Source organism: Syngnathus leptorhynchus, chromosome 9, assembly GCF_054491065.1.
Source record: "Syngnathus leptorhynchus isolate UIUO chromosome 9, UIUO_Slep, whole genome shotgun sequence".
Taxonomy (NCBI): Eukaryota; Metazoa; Chordata; class Actinopteri; order Syngnathiformes; family Syngnathidae; genus Syngnathus; species Syngnathus leptorhynchus.
The window spans coordinates 1,589,385-1,605,122 of NC_141203.1; positions in this window are offsets into that span (position 1 = coordinate 1,589,385).

The following is a 15,738-nucleotide window of genomic DNA, read 5'->3' on the forward strand; positions in this document are numbered from 1 at the left end:
GTCTGGCCTTCCATCCCTTGTCAAATGGACAAACCGAACGCATGAATCAGGAACTTGAGGCCGCGGTCCGATGTCTTACCTCCGATAACCCGTCCAAGTGGAATACTTCCATGAGTGGAGAATGCGGCTCATCCCCTTTCGAGATATCACTCGGTTATCATCCGCCTCTATTCCCAGCCGATGAAAGGGAGATTTCAGTCACCACATACGTCGCTGCAGGAACATCTGGTCCAACATCATCGAGACCCTTCACCGCACCGTCGAGCAAAACTGTAAATATGCCGACCGACGACGCGTGCCTGCCCCTCAATACTCCCCAGGTCAAAAGGTCTGGCTTTCATCTTATGACATCCCCCTCAAGTCCATATCTCGGAAACTTGCTCCTTGCTTCATTGGCCCGTACGAGATCCTGTCAGTGATCAGTCCTTTGGCAGTTCGTCTCCGTCTTCCTTCGAGCCTCCGGGTTCATCCCACTTTCCATGTCTCCCAGATAAAACCTGTCAAGTCCAGCAAGTTTCTTCCTCTGGCCGAGCCCCCCCTCCTGCCCATGACTTTGAGGGGGGCCCGTCTTCCTGGTCCACCGGATCGTGGAGTCCCGTCAGCAGTACCTCGTTGATTGGGAGGTTTATGGCCCCGGGGACCGGTCTTGGGTGCTCCGTTTCTACATCTCTGATCCTTCGCTTATCTCAGATTACTGGTCATTGCTCCCGTCTCCCTCTTCTGGGCCGCCAGGTGGCGGCCGTTGAGGGGGGGGGGGGCGGGGATGTCAGGGCCCGGGAGGTTTTTTTTCTCTTATCCACAGGGGGCAGTCGTGAGCAAAGTAGCGAAGGACCCACAGGTGTGGCTGATCCCCACAGGTGTGGCTGATCAGGCTCGTTAGAGGAAGGCTTTTAAGGAGCGTGCAGGCAGCAGCTCGTTGCCTGAGTGTCTGCCTATGTGATCTCTACAGCTGTGCCTCTAGCAATTATTTGAGTCAACCCTACTCGTCTACGCTCCGTCTCCTGAGTCTCCAGTCTGCTCGTTCGATCTTTGCCTTATTTCCACCGAACTCTCTGACTCTTTTGTTTTTGCCTTCCAGCGCTCGAATTCCCCTCCACGGACCTCCGACCAAATCCACTCTGTTCTGACCGAGCCGCGCACGCTCCACCATCACAGCTTCAACTCCGTACCCCTGGCTCGGACCCTCCAGCACCTATCGCTACCTCACTCCCTTCAATAAAGACTCCACATCACCTCTGGGACTCGTGAGTTGGTTTCTGCATGTGGGTCAAACAAATCGCCAAAACTATGACTATGTATATATATATATATATATATATATATATATATATATATATATATATACCAGCCATAAAATGCAAAATTAAGTGAAAAAAACAGATATGTCGCACCGGAGTATGTCGCACTTTTGGGGCAAATTTATTTGTCAAAATCCAACACCAAAAACAGACATGAACCAGCAACAACAGTCTAAACAATACGGTATGCTAACGTGACATATACACAAACGAGGAGCTAAGAACGGGCCTGACGTAACATTCAGAGTTATTCAAGTAAGTATTACATAAATAACACGTTTAGCAAACCATCTGTGTCACTCCAATTCATTAAATCCATCGATCGTGCTTTATGTAAACATTGCCGCGTATGCGCCGCATATGCTGACGTCGGACCCGTTGTAAGTTGTATTTCTAATTATTCCACAGACCCATATAACGATATATAAAGTATATTTCAAATAACTATCATATTACAACAATATTATCAAACCATCTGTTTCACTCCAAATCATCAAATCCATCGATCAAATTCCACGTTCTTTATGTCAACAACGCCGTACGTGCGCTGCAGAGATCTAGTATACAACTATATTGTAGCGTTAACAAAGTACCAAGAAAGACGTGGGTTTGGTAAACGGCTCTTTATTTGACAAAACAAGAGTTCAACGAGCCAACAACTACTAAACTTCCAGCCACGGAGGTGGAAGAGAGCTCCATAGAATAGGACTGGGCGTGCGTAAAAGCCGTCCGAGCCCCATCCACCGTCCCCGGACAGCCACCCGGCCGAGCCCCGGCCCCCGACTTCCATCCACGGAGGTGAAAGAGAGCTCCCGTCGAGGACCGGGCGTGCGCAAAAGCCATAATAGTTTTTCAAACCTTTTGTGTCACTCCAAATCATTATATCCTTCACTCTTCGTCCTCCGTGTCACTTACAAACAAAGCCGCTAATGATGCCAGTGGTACGTGGGGCCCTTCGTCATCTTCGTCATCCCGTGATCGAATCCTTTGCCCTTTATGTAAACAACCGCTGCGCGGCACGGGTGACGTCACTTACAGTTCAAATGACGGTAATCTCTTGCTACATCGCTGTTCGTTTATCGCGGATTCCCTACATCGCAGATTTTTTGATTTAGAAAATTTGTGAAAAAAAATCACATAAGTTGCTCCTGAGGATAAGTAGCCCCCCCCACCCAAACTATGACAAAAACCGCGACTTCCACACACACACACACACACACACACACACACACACACACACACACACACACACACACACACACACACACACACACACACACACAAGCTGTGAAAAGAGAATCCCTCCAGATTCACAAATTGTCTTGTTTGTTTGGGGGTTGGTGCAAAAACCCAATTTGATTTCCTTCATTCTGAGTGAGTGAGTCTAGACCACTGGTTATTAAATGAGGGTACGCGTACTGGCAGGTCTAAGTACGATCAGACATTAAATCACACGCTGGAACAAAGAGGAGACGATAGATACGATAGAGAAATGAAACTCAGTTACAATCTCCATCAATTCTGAGTCCTTACTCTGCATACTCCTCTTTTTAATGTTTTGGTTGCCCTGGTTACAGAGGCGTTGCTACACTAAAGGGAGGGGGTTTGGAACTGTAGCAACGCTGCCTATCTAAGGAATGTAGTGAGGTGTGATTCAGCATTTAATTGTCGGCCCGTGACCCCAGCACTGGAATTGCAGAGTCTGTCCTGTTTCCTCAACCGGCTGTCTTCTCCATGGTTGGCTGACTTGTCCTCGACTGTGATCAGATAACTTGAAGCACGTTGAATGCCGCTTTTCTGTGGAACAATGCAACTAAACATTTTGCATCTTCTTGGTAAACACAATAATAATGAGTAACTAGCCCTAAACACTTCAACACACATTAAGTAAATGTGAGGTAACTGGTATGCAGTTCCTTAAACAAACATTGAGTAAATTTGGGATAACTTCTATGCAACTACTTCAAACTGTATATAACAGAAAAACAGTTCCAATCAACAACAATCTATGAATCAAAGCTACAGTTAACTAAAAAGAATGAAGTTCCTTTGAACTAAACAAAGAACATTTCGCCTGTGCAAAGAAGCTCTGCTCATTGCTAGTGAAGACCTCTTACAGAAACAAAACACAAAGATAAGGACAGGAAGGATACACAAAACTGACGGGGGTCAAAGGACATCCCTGGAACTAAATAAGAAGAACTTAGTTAAACGGAAAGGACTTCAACTCGTAAAAGATGAGGCTCCCAGGTCTGACAGGCCAAGGCTTCACCTAAATTATTCCAACACCTGTATTTAAAAAAACAAAACAAAAAAAAAACAGTAAGGCTGATTGTCTTGAGAATTAGTTATAAAAAGTTTGATGAAATACAAATGAATGTTTTCTATTCAGTATTCAATTTTAATCCTTAAAAAATGGACTCTCCACAGACCAATAGCAGTCACATGCGGTTGCCTTGACGACGCACTGTAACGTGGAGATGTGTCTAAAGCGTAGGAGTGATGCTGCTGTTGAAAACACGGAGAAAGTAAAAAAGAAGGCAAAACCAGAGCCAGCGAAGTACCGAAAACTGTTTGATGGGATTTACGTCAACAAGTTGTAACCCACCCAAAGCGCTGTGCTTTTTTTGCGGGGAGAAATTAGCCAATGCTAGCATGAAGCATCTCCAGCTCCATCTCATCACAAAACACGGATGCCATGTTAGTAAGCCACCGGAGTTCTTCAGGAGGAAACTTTCTGACTTCAAGTCATCCCAAGACACAATCAGCCAAAGCCTTAGAGGCTTCCTATGCAGTTTCATTGCTCGTAGCTAAAGCCCAAAAAAATGTTCACCATAGCTAAAAAGCTGCTGCTCCCCGCCGCTGTTGTATTGGCTGAAACTAGGCTAGACAAAAAATCTGCATACATTAAAAACTGTGCCTTTGTCTAATGACACCGTTTGCTGCAGAATAGACAAAATGGGTGCAGACATTGTCGAACAAGTTATAGGAAAACTTGGGGACTCTTTTTCACTCCAGCTGGATGAATCCACAGATGTCAGTGGAAATGCACAGCTTGTTGCTTTTGTGAGATACATTGAGACTGACGACATTTGTGAACACATATTTTCCTGCAAAGGTCTGGAGGGGAGAACAACCGGAGAGGACATTTTTAATGTTGTTAACACATTTTTCTCTGAAAATGGCATCAGTTGGAAATCCTGCAGCAGCGTCTGCACAGATGCGGGTGCATCAATGACGGGCAGTGCAAATCGGCTCATTGCGTGGATTAAAAAGGAAAATCCCAACATTAAGTAGACTCACTGTGTGATTCACAGGGAAGCGTTAGCGTCCAAGAAAATGAGCCTGTTGCATGATGTTTTGAAAGACAGCAGCAAAGTGATCAACTTCATCAAGTCAAGGCCACTTATTGCATGTTTGTTCCGCCACCTCTGTGAAAACATGGGAGCTGAACACATGCAACTCCTCCTGCATACAGAATTGCACTGGCTCTCTCAAAGGAAGATACTCAACAGGCTGTTGGAGTTACGAGCTGAAGTGCACACCTTTCTGACAGAGCACGGATCTCCCCATGCCACCTTGTTCGAGAACACGGACTAGCTTGCAAAGCTTTGCTATCTGGCAGATATTTTGGGTGATCTCATCAGGGAGAACCTCGCACACGAACTCCCCAGACAGCACATTATGTGTCCCACCAGAGGGGCACAGACACTGGACCACTGCTACACCGTAATTAAGGATGCATACCACTCTGTGGCTCGTGCAGCTTTAGGACTCTCGGACCACTGTCTAGTTCATCTGGTCCCGGCCTACAGGCAGAAACTAAAAACTTCTAAGCCTGTAGTGAGGACTGTAAGGCAGTGGACAGTGGAGTCAAGGCAGGACCTCCAAGCCTGCTTTGCCTGTACAGATTGGGGAGTTTTCAAAGCTGCAACTTCAGACCTGCATAAACTCACTGACACTGTCACATCTTACATCTGTTTTTGTGAGGACCTGTGTGTGCAGACTAAGACCTTCTGCACGTACAACAACGACAAACCTTGGTTTACACCGAAACTCAGGAGGCTGCGCAAAGCCAAGGAGGAGGCCTACAGGAGCGGCGACCGGGACCTGTTCAAGCAGACCAGAAACACACTGAACCGAGAGGTCAGGAAAGCCAGGAGGTGTTACTGGGAGAGCCTGGAGAGACACCTCTCTGCCAATCCTGATCCATCAACAGTGTGGAAAGGTCTGCAGAGCATCACGGGCTTCAAGAAACGAACCCCCGTCCTGTGGAGAGCCCAAGGCTTGCTAACCAGCTGAACAGGTTCTACTGCAGGTTTGATCGGTCCTCCCACACAACAGGACCTCCTGCAGCACAATCAACATACTCCTCTCCCCTCACAACCGCTCTATCCACACCTCCATCACCGCTGTCACCTAATCTCTCTCTTGGAGTGGCCGTGCCCGCACTCCAGATCCGTGAGGAGGAAGTGCGCCAGGTGTTCCGGAGACAAAAGATCAGGAAGGCACCGGGCCCAGACGGCGTGTCACCCTCCTGCTTGAAAGTCTGTGCTGAGCAGCTGGCACCCACCTTTGCACGGATCTTCAACCGCTCCTTGGAGCTGTGTGAGGTGCCCTCGTGCTTCAAAAGCTCCACCATCGTTCCAGTGGCCAAGAAGCCCGCCATCACAGGATTGAATGACTACAGACCTGTCGCTCTGACATCTGTGGTCATTTTCGTTCGAGAGGTTGGTGCTGAACCACCTGAAGCATGTCACGGGCCCCCTGCTTGACCCCCTCCAGTTTGCCTACCGGGCAAACAGGTCGGTGGATGATGCGGTCAACATGGGACTGAACTACATCCTGCACCACCTGGACACCCCAGGAACGTACACCAGGATCCTGTTTGTGGATTTCAGCTCGGCGTTCAACACCATCGCTCCTGACATCCTCCAACAGAAGCTCATCCAGCTCGCGGTGCCTGCCTCCACCTGTCAGTGGATCACCAGATTCCTGACCAACAGGAGACAGCGTGTGAGGCTGGGGAGCATCACATCTGGTACCAGGACCACCAGTACTGGCGCCCCTCAGGGGTGCGTCCTCTCCCCACTGCTCTTCTCTCTCTACACCAACGATTTCTCCTCAAGTGACTCTCCTGTGAAGCTCCTTAAGTCTGCAGACGACACCACTCTCTTCGGACTGATCCTGGACGGTGATGAGACTGCGTACAGACAGGAGGTGAAGCGGCTGGTCCACTGGTGCAGCCAACACCACCTGGAGCTGAACCCGCTCAAGACCGTGGAGATGACAGTGGACTTCAGGCGAGACCCTTCTCCACTTTCACCCCTCACTATCCGCAGTAATACTATACTCTTCTCAGACACCTTTGACTGACTTACTGTTCTGCTAGTATATCAGACACCTTCAAGTTCCTGGGTACCACAATCTCACGGGACCTGAAATGGACCGGCCACATAGACTCTGTCCGGAACAAGGCCCAGCAGAGGCTGTACTTCCTGAGACTGCTCAAGAAGTTCAACCTGCCGCGGGAGCTGCTGAAGACCTTCTACACTGCCATCATCCAGTCTGTCCTCTGCACCTCCATCACTGTCTGGTTTGGATCGGCCTCCAAACAAGACAAGCACAGACTGCAACGGACAATCAGGACTGCAGAAAAGATCATTGGAGTCAACCTCCCATCTATCCAAGACTTGTACCTGTCCAGGACCAGGAAACGTGCAAGCGACATTTCTACAGACCCTTCTCACCTAGGTTACAGTCTGTTTGAACTACTCCCCTCCGGACGGCGTTATAGAGCTCTGTACGCCAAAACCAGCAGACACGGAGACAGCTTCTTCCCCCAGGCTGTTGCTCTGATGAATTCACACCACTCTTAGAGTCTCGAGAGTCATTGCTGTGCAATAACATCCTGCTCTCCTCACCTTTTTTCCTGATGAGTGACAGGAAGCTTGCTTATCTTTGCTTCAGACAAGAGAAATGGGTTTTCTCACCCAATCCAGCAATCCAACTTGATCACAGCAGTTGCCTCCCTGCCACCAAGGATGACAAAGATCCTCAGTGAGGTATAAGCCCATGTTTCTCACTAAAATGTAGTATGAGTGCAAAAAACTCATTCAAGTTTCAAGACTGTTCAATGCTTGTCAAATCAAAATCAAATGTTCAATGCAACAATTCAAATTTAAGAGAAAAAAAGTTTCATTTTTTTTATCCCAAAAGAGATAAAGTTGATTTTTTTTTTATGAGCAAATCTTTATTTATTATTAAGTTATCAATTTATTTTGTCAACAAGATATTATTTATTTATAATTAGTTTAGTTAATTTATTTTTGTGTTAATGTATATTTTTATTTCCTTGCAAGAGATCCAGCTCAGTGGCCTAGTAGTAGAGTGTCCGCCCTGAGACTGGAAGGTTGTGGGTTCAAACCCCGGCCGGGTCATACCAAAGACTATAAAAATGGAACCCATTGCCTCCCTGCTTGGCACTCAGCATTAAGGGTTGGAATTGGGGGGTTAGATCACCAAAAATGATTCCCGAGCGCGGCGCCGCTGCTGCTCACTGCTCCCCTCTCCCCCAGGGGATGGATCAAAATCACATGGGGATGGGTTAAATGCAGAGGACAGAGCCCTTTGAGACTGCTTGTGATTTAGGGCTATATAAAAACTTGACTTGACTTGAGATTATTACAAAAAAGATTAATATAAATTAGCAGTGTTCTGCATACAGTATTTGAGTTTTGAAAGGGTTTATGCCTTCTTGGTGGTCACTGTTTATTGTTAAGCTTTTTTGTTTCTATATGCAATGTTTGAAACATAAATGTGTCTGTCAGGTACATTGCTACAAGTTCCATCCATCCATTTTCTGTACCGCTTTATCCCCACGGGGGTCACGGGCGTGCTGGAGCCTATCCCAGCTGTCAACGGGCAGTAGGCGGGGGAACACCTTGAACCGGTTGCCAGCCAATTGCAGGGCACACAGAGACAAACAACCATCTCCACTCACACCTACGGACAATTTGGAGTGCTCAATCGGCCTACCAAGCATGTTTTTTGGGGATGTGGGAGGAAAACGGAGTGCCTGGAGAAAACCCACGCGGACACGGGGAGAACATGCAAACTCCACACAGGGAGAGGGCCGGAGGTGGAATCGAACCCGCACCCTCCTAACTATGAGGTGCACGTGCTAGCCAGTGCGCCACCGAGCCGCCCTTGCTACAAGTTGTTTAACTTTAATAAATCAAACACTGATGGCACAATCCTGTACCTCTTTTCGACCAGAAATGTTTTGCGCTGGTCAGGGGGTACTTGGCTGTAAAAATATTTCAAAGGGGGTACATCACTGAAAAAAGTTAGAGAACCACTGGTCTAGACAAGTCCCCTGTACTTCTGCGGTTATTCAAAATGGTCTGTTTTGCTTCTCGTCTATGCGTATGTCCCATGCACGCAACCTAGCGCTGAAAGCGGCTCACACAAGGCGAGCACGGAGGGAAATTTGACGGAAGAGCTACAGAGTTTGTCTTCAATTCACCAACATTTGGCAACTTTATTTGAAATAGGAGTAAAGACAACTGATGAGGAGGGAGAAGGGGCAAATTCTGACAGCCACCATGAAAAATGAAAAATATATACTCGTTTCAATCCTCGCTGGGCGAAATTTTCACAATTTGAATGGATATAGCCAACCCAGGAAGAGCATTTTTATGACACGTTTTGAAAAAAAAAAATGGTTTGGAAAACTATGCAACAACTTGTGGTATCAAACGAGCAAAAAGAGCCAGCCATTACAACTTTTTTACCATAAAAGGTTCTCCAGAAGAAGACAGGATTGCAGTGGCAACATGTAAAAGGGAGTGAAACACAGCCACAGCTCATCAACAGACGGTAGAAAAAAAATGTGAAGATCTTTAATGATTCAACTATTGCCACAATAATGTCATGTGGAAGAAAAAAAAAGAGGCCTTAATTAAAAATGTCTCCTTAACAGCTAGGAGCAGACAGATTTTTCCGTCTGTTCAGACATCAATTTCAGGCAACAAAAAAACGCATCCATCCAGTTCAGCACTTGCTCCTTTAAATATGCTTTAAATATGGACTGTTTAAATTTTATGAGGAACCCATTCAACTATGGAAGACTGACAATGCCATCATGAAATGATTAATTCAAAATGTCATAAATTAATAAAATGTTTTATTAATTAAATTAATTAATTAAAATAATTAAACAAATAAATAAATGCACCATGAAATAATTAAACATGTATTTTATTAATTAAATGATTAATTTATTAATTAAATGTGTAAATAAATTAATGTTGGTAGATGTAATTACTATATACAGGTCGGAATCGAACCCCGCATTTTTGAACTGTGAGGAAGTGCTAACCAGACCTGCACCGTGACACCCTTGGTTTGAATACACAAAACAACTTAAAACAAACTTTGGGATTTGAATCTGAGATTCCAAAGAATAAAGTTAAAAATAAAAAAAGCCGCAGCTCCTCCACTTTTACCTTTTATTCCACAGACAAAATAAGCGAGAATAAGTGATGTACACTGATTAAACTCCCTTTAAAGATAGTGGCTCCAACACACGCACGCACACACGCACACACATTTGTGCTGCTCTTATTTGTCTATTTATTGATTTATTGTTTATTTATTTGGGTTATTTGCTTATTACTTATTCATTTCTCTTGTCTGTTCGTTTTTACTCTTTGTGCTATTTGATTGTAAGTGTTGTGTACTGTGTCTAGTCACCGTGGGACGGTGGGAAACGTAATTTCGATCTCTTTGTGTGTCTTGACGTGAAGAAATTGACAATAAACCGGACTTTGACTTTGACACACACACACGCACACACACACACACACACACACACACACACACACACACACACACACACACACACACACACACACACACACACACACACACACGTGCAGAGAGTTTAACTCATGGGATTCCATCTTTTCGAAGGGAATTGCTGTGAATCCAACCAGGATGGATAAACTGACCTTCCATATTATCCAATACTGACTAAATGAGAAACACCACTGGGCTGAGTTTTTCTGCCTGTAATCCCCTAACCTGGCCAAGGATAATCTGCATTCCCAGCCCCCTGAGCACCATCCTTGCAATTACAATTGTGTACAGTTTGTAGTGAATGCAACACATGTTTAAAAAGAAAATAACTTGTAACCCATACACTATTTTTAATTGTAAATATTCAGGGGATTATTTTTCATCCCTCTGCCTTCATTGTGTTAAGGATTGCAGGAAAGCTATAGACCTTCTCAAGTGGCAAGGGGCGCTAAATTAGTCAAACCAAGATTACCAAGATGGCGACGCGTGCACACGCAGCGACCTCTCTCTGTCCCAAACGAACGGTGTTTTGTTCATTTAAGAAGTGTTTGTCCGACAGTTTTACGTGTTCATCTCGTCTTACTACGTCGTGCTACAAGTACAGCAGGGAGGTTATACTCGACATCGGCAAAAGCGAGTTTTGCAGCATTCTGAACTTTGAAACAGAGACATTAAATGAACTCGGCCTGCTCCGGCCTGAAAAAACGCCGGACTCGCCTGCTACTCCTCCCCCGGATAGAAAGCGTCGGAAGCGATGTGCGAGGAGGCAGAAGAGGGGCAAGCGCGGAGGCGTCCGGGCAAGGCTTGCGGCCAACCCAACTCGCCCGGCCATACATTCCATTCTTCTGGCGAATGTTCGTTCGCTGGACAACAAAATGGATTACATTCGACTGCTGAGATCTACAAACCGGACAGTGAGTAACTGCTGTGTGCTCGTGTTCACTGAGACTTGGTTAAATGTCAACATTCCGGACTCTGGTGTTCAACTGGGGCATCTAGCATGCTATCGAGCGGACCGGGCCATTGTACAGGGTGGAAAATCACGAGGAGGTGGAATCTGTGTCTACTTCCGTGACAAATGGTGCCGGTACACTGTCAAGTCAAGTTTATTTGTATAGCCCTAAATCACAAGCAGTCTCAAAGGGCTTCACATAGACAAACAATTGACAATTATTCTCAAAGCATCCCCTGATCTTGAGCTCCCAAAAGGGCAAGGAAAAAAAATAAAAAAAATAAAACCTACTGGGGGAAAAATGAGAAACCTTGAGAAGGGACCACAGATAGAAGGATCCCCCTTTCAGGGTCACCAGGCTGCAATGGATGCAAAAAGGGCACATAAAATACATAATATGGAAATCAAATAGTGGATGTCCAGGCCAAAGTGAAGAGCTGTCGGAGGAGCCCTCAATCGTACTGGCAGTGTCTAAGAGGAGGGTAATCCGCTGCAGTTCCCTCATCCTGAATTTGGTCCACGAGAATCTAGATAGCAGCTGTCAGCTTGGGTGTCACCTAATGTCAACTTTGTCTCCCAGCCAGGGAGGGGTGGGGGAAGTAGGGTCGGGGAAAGGGAGAAAAAACAAACTCCAGCCGAATCGGCCACTACAGGTTAATTAAAGGCCATTTTATAGAAATATGTCTTTAAACGTGTCTTACATGTTTCTTCTGAGGTACCAGTTCTAATATCCATTAGTAGGGCATTCCAGAGGGCACCACTGAGCTCCTGCAAAGTCTAATGAGCAACCTGGCGGCGTCTGATGGACCGAAACATTCTGTCCCAAAGGTGTTTTTATCAGGTTTAGATCTGGTGATCGTGAGGGCCATTCAATTGTGTCAATTCCTTCATCCTCCAGATACTGTCTGCATACTCTTGCCACATGAGGCCGGGAATGTTGTGGATCAGGAGGAACCCAGGACCTACTGCACCAGCGTAGGGTCTAACCATGGGTGCAAGGATTTCATCCCGATACCTAATGGCAGTCAGACTGCCATTCTCTAGCCTGTAGAGGTCTGTTCGTCCCTCCATGGAAATGCCTCCCCAGACCATCACTGACCCACCACCGAACCGGTCATGCTGAATGATGTTGCAGGCAGCATAGCGCTCTCCTTAGCTTCTCCAGACCCTTTCACGTCTATCACAGGTGCTCAGGGTAAACCTGCTCTCATCTGTGAAAAGCACAGTGCGCCAGTGGGGGACTTGCCAATTCTGGTGTTCTATGGCAAATGCCAATCGAGCTCCACGGTGCTGAGTAGTGAGCATAGGGAACACTACGGGACGTCGTGCCCTGAGGCCAACCTCGTGAAGTCTGTTTCTGACTGTTTGGGCAAAAACATTCACACCAGTAGTCTGCTGAAGGTCATTCTGTAGGGCTCGGGCAGTGCTCAACCTGTTCCTCCTTGCACAAAGTAGCAGATCGGTCCTGCTGATGGGATGAGGACCGTCTACGGCCCTGTGCAGCTCTCCTAGAGTAACTGCCTGTCTCCTGGAATCTCCTCCATGCTCTGGAGATTGTAATGGGAGACACATCAAATCTTCTTGCAACAGCGTGCATGGATGTGTCATGCTGGAGGAGTTGGACAATCTGCGCAACTTCAGGAGGGTTAGGAAATCGCCTCATGCTTCCAGTCGAGACATCAAGGAAGCGAAAAGGGTATTCTCTTCCAAGATTACCGCCCACTTCAAAGACAGCAGGGATGCTCGGAGCCTGTGGCAAGGCATTCAGACCAGATTACAAGCCCGCGCCGCAGAGCTGTGAGGCCGACGTCCCTCTGCTCAACGAACTGAACCGCTTCTTTGCTCGCTTCGACGCTCAGAACAGCACTTGCCCGCTGAAGACCCCTCCCCCTCCAAACGAGCAGCCCCTGTGCCTCTGCCGTTAGCGTGAGGAGGACGCTTACTGCTATCAACACCCGTAAGGCGGCGAGCCCGGACAACATCCCGGGTCGCGCACTGAAGGACTACGCTGAGGAACTGATGGATGTCTTCACGGACATCTTTAACATTTCCCTGCAGCAGGCCATCGTCCCGTCATGTTTCAAGGCTGCCACCATCATACCTGTGCCGAAAAATCCTGCTCCTTCCTGCTTTAATGACTACCGCCCATTGGCACTGACCCCCATCGTCATGAAGTGCTTTGAGCGGCTTGTCATGGCGCACGTCAGATCTGTTCTTCCCCCCACCATAGACCCCTTCCTTTTTGCGTACAGAGCCAATCGGTCCTCTGAGGATGCCGTCTGCTCTGCCCTCCACTCTGCCCTCACCCACCTGGAGAACAGAGACTCGTATGTGAGATTGCTGTTTGTGGACGTGAGGAAATTCTGGTCCACCATCCGGCGTCTCAGGAGGGGGAAGCAGTGCACGGTCAACACTGTTTACAGTGGAGATGGTGTGCTGCTGACCTCGACTCGGGACGTCGTGAGTAGGTGGGGGGAATACTTCGAAGACCTCCTCAATTCCACCAACACGCCTTCCATTGTGGAAGCAGGGCCTGAAGACTCTGAGGCGGACTCTCCAATCTCGGAGGTCGAAGTCACTGATGTAGTTAAAAAACTCCTCTGTGGCAGGGCCCCAGGGGTGGATGAGATCCGCCCGAAGTTCTTAAAGGCTCTGGATGTTTTGGGGCTGTCATGGCTGACACGCCTCTACAGCATTGCGTGGACATCGGGGACAGTGCCTCTGGATTGGCAGGCTGGGGTGGTGGTTCCCCTCTTTAAGAAGGGGGACCGGAGGATGTGTTCCAATTACAGGGGAATCACACTCCTCAGCCTCCCTGGTAAGGTCTATTCAGGGGTGCTGGGGAGGAGGATCCGTCGGGAGGTCGAGCCTCGGATTCAGGAGGAGCCGTGTGGCTTTCGTCCTGGCCATGGAACAGTGGACCAGCTCTACACCCTCGGCAGGATCCTCGAGGGTGCATGGGAGTTCGCCCAACCAGTCCAAATGTGTTTTGTGGACTTGGAGAAGGCGTTCGACCGTGTCCCTCGGGAGGTTCTGTGGAGGGTGCTTCGGGAGTACGGGGTGCCGGGCCAACTGATAAGGGCGGTTCGGTCCCTGTATCACCGATGCCAGAGTTTGGTCCGCATTTCCGGCAGTAAGTCGGATTCGTTCCCAGTGAGGGTTGGACTTCGCCAAGGCTGCCCTTTGTCACAGATTCTGTTCTGTCAATTTTTATGGACAGAATTTCTAGGCGCAGCCGAGGCGTTGAGGGGTCTGGTTTGGGGACCTCAGCATCGCGTCACTGCTTTTTGCAGATGACGAGGTGCTGCTGGCTTCTTCAGGCCGTGATCTCCAGCTCTCACTGGAGCGGTTCGCAGCCGAGTGTGAAGCGGTCTGGATTAGGGTCAGCACCTCCAAATCCGAGTCCATGGTCCTCGGTCGTAAAAGGGTGGAATGCCCTCTCCGGATCGGGGATAAGATCCTGCCCCAAGTGGAGTTCAAGTATCTTGGGGTCTTGTTCACGAGTGAGGGGAGGATGGAGCGCGAGATCGACAGGTGGATCGGTGCAGCGTCGGCAGTCATGCGGACTCTGTACCGGTCCATCGTGGTGAAGAGAGAGCTGAGCCAAATGGCAAAGCTCTCAATTTACCGGTCGATCTACGCTCCTACCCTAACCTATGGTCACGAGCTATGGGTCGTGACCGAAAGAACGAAATCCAGGATAAAAGGATAAAATGAATTTCCTCCGCAGGGTGTCCGGGCTCTCCCTTAGAAATAGGGTGACACGCTCTGTCATCCAGGAGAGACTCGGAGTAGAGCCGCTTCTCCACGTTGAGAGGAGCCAGATGAGGTGGCTCGGCATCTCATCAGGGTGCCTCCTGGACGCCTCCCTGGGGAGGTGTTCTGGGTATGTCCCACCTGTAGGAGACCCCGGGGACGACCCAGGACGCGCTGGAGAGACTATGTCTCTCAGCTGGGCTGGGAAGGCCTTGGGATCCCCCGGGATGAGCTGGATGAAGTGGCTGGGGAGAGGGAGGTCTGGGAGTCCCTCCTAAAGCTGCTGCCCCCGCGACCTGACCCCGGATAAGCGGAAGAAGATGGATGGATGGATGGATGGATGGATGGATGGATGGATGGATGGATGGATGGATGGATGGATAAAGCCAACACTTGTGGAAAAACAGTTAAAAAAGATCAAAAGGGAGGATCTTGAAATGTCCTCCACCTGCAAAACCCGTCCTGTTTTGGGGACCATCTCGTTGTTGCCCCTCTAGTGTACCTGTTGTTAATTCCATCAACAACAATATTGCACGCCCCACTTTTCAGTTTATTTATTTAAAAAGTTTCAATTATCCAATAAATTTCGTTCCACTTCACAATTGTGTCCCACTTGTTGATTCTTGACAAAAAATTAAAATTTTATATCTTTATGTTTGATGCCTGAAATGTGGCGAAATGTTGAAGGGTTCAAGGGGGACGAATACTATCGCAAAGCACTGTACCCCATCCCAATACTATACACACAGCATGACACGCATACAATACACTGGTTGCCATGGGGACTGTTCATGGCTGCAGATTGTGGTAATACGCAATGGGTTCAACTGAGATCAGAGACACGGCTGTTATAATTTGAGATCAATACTC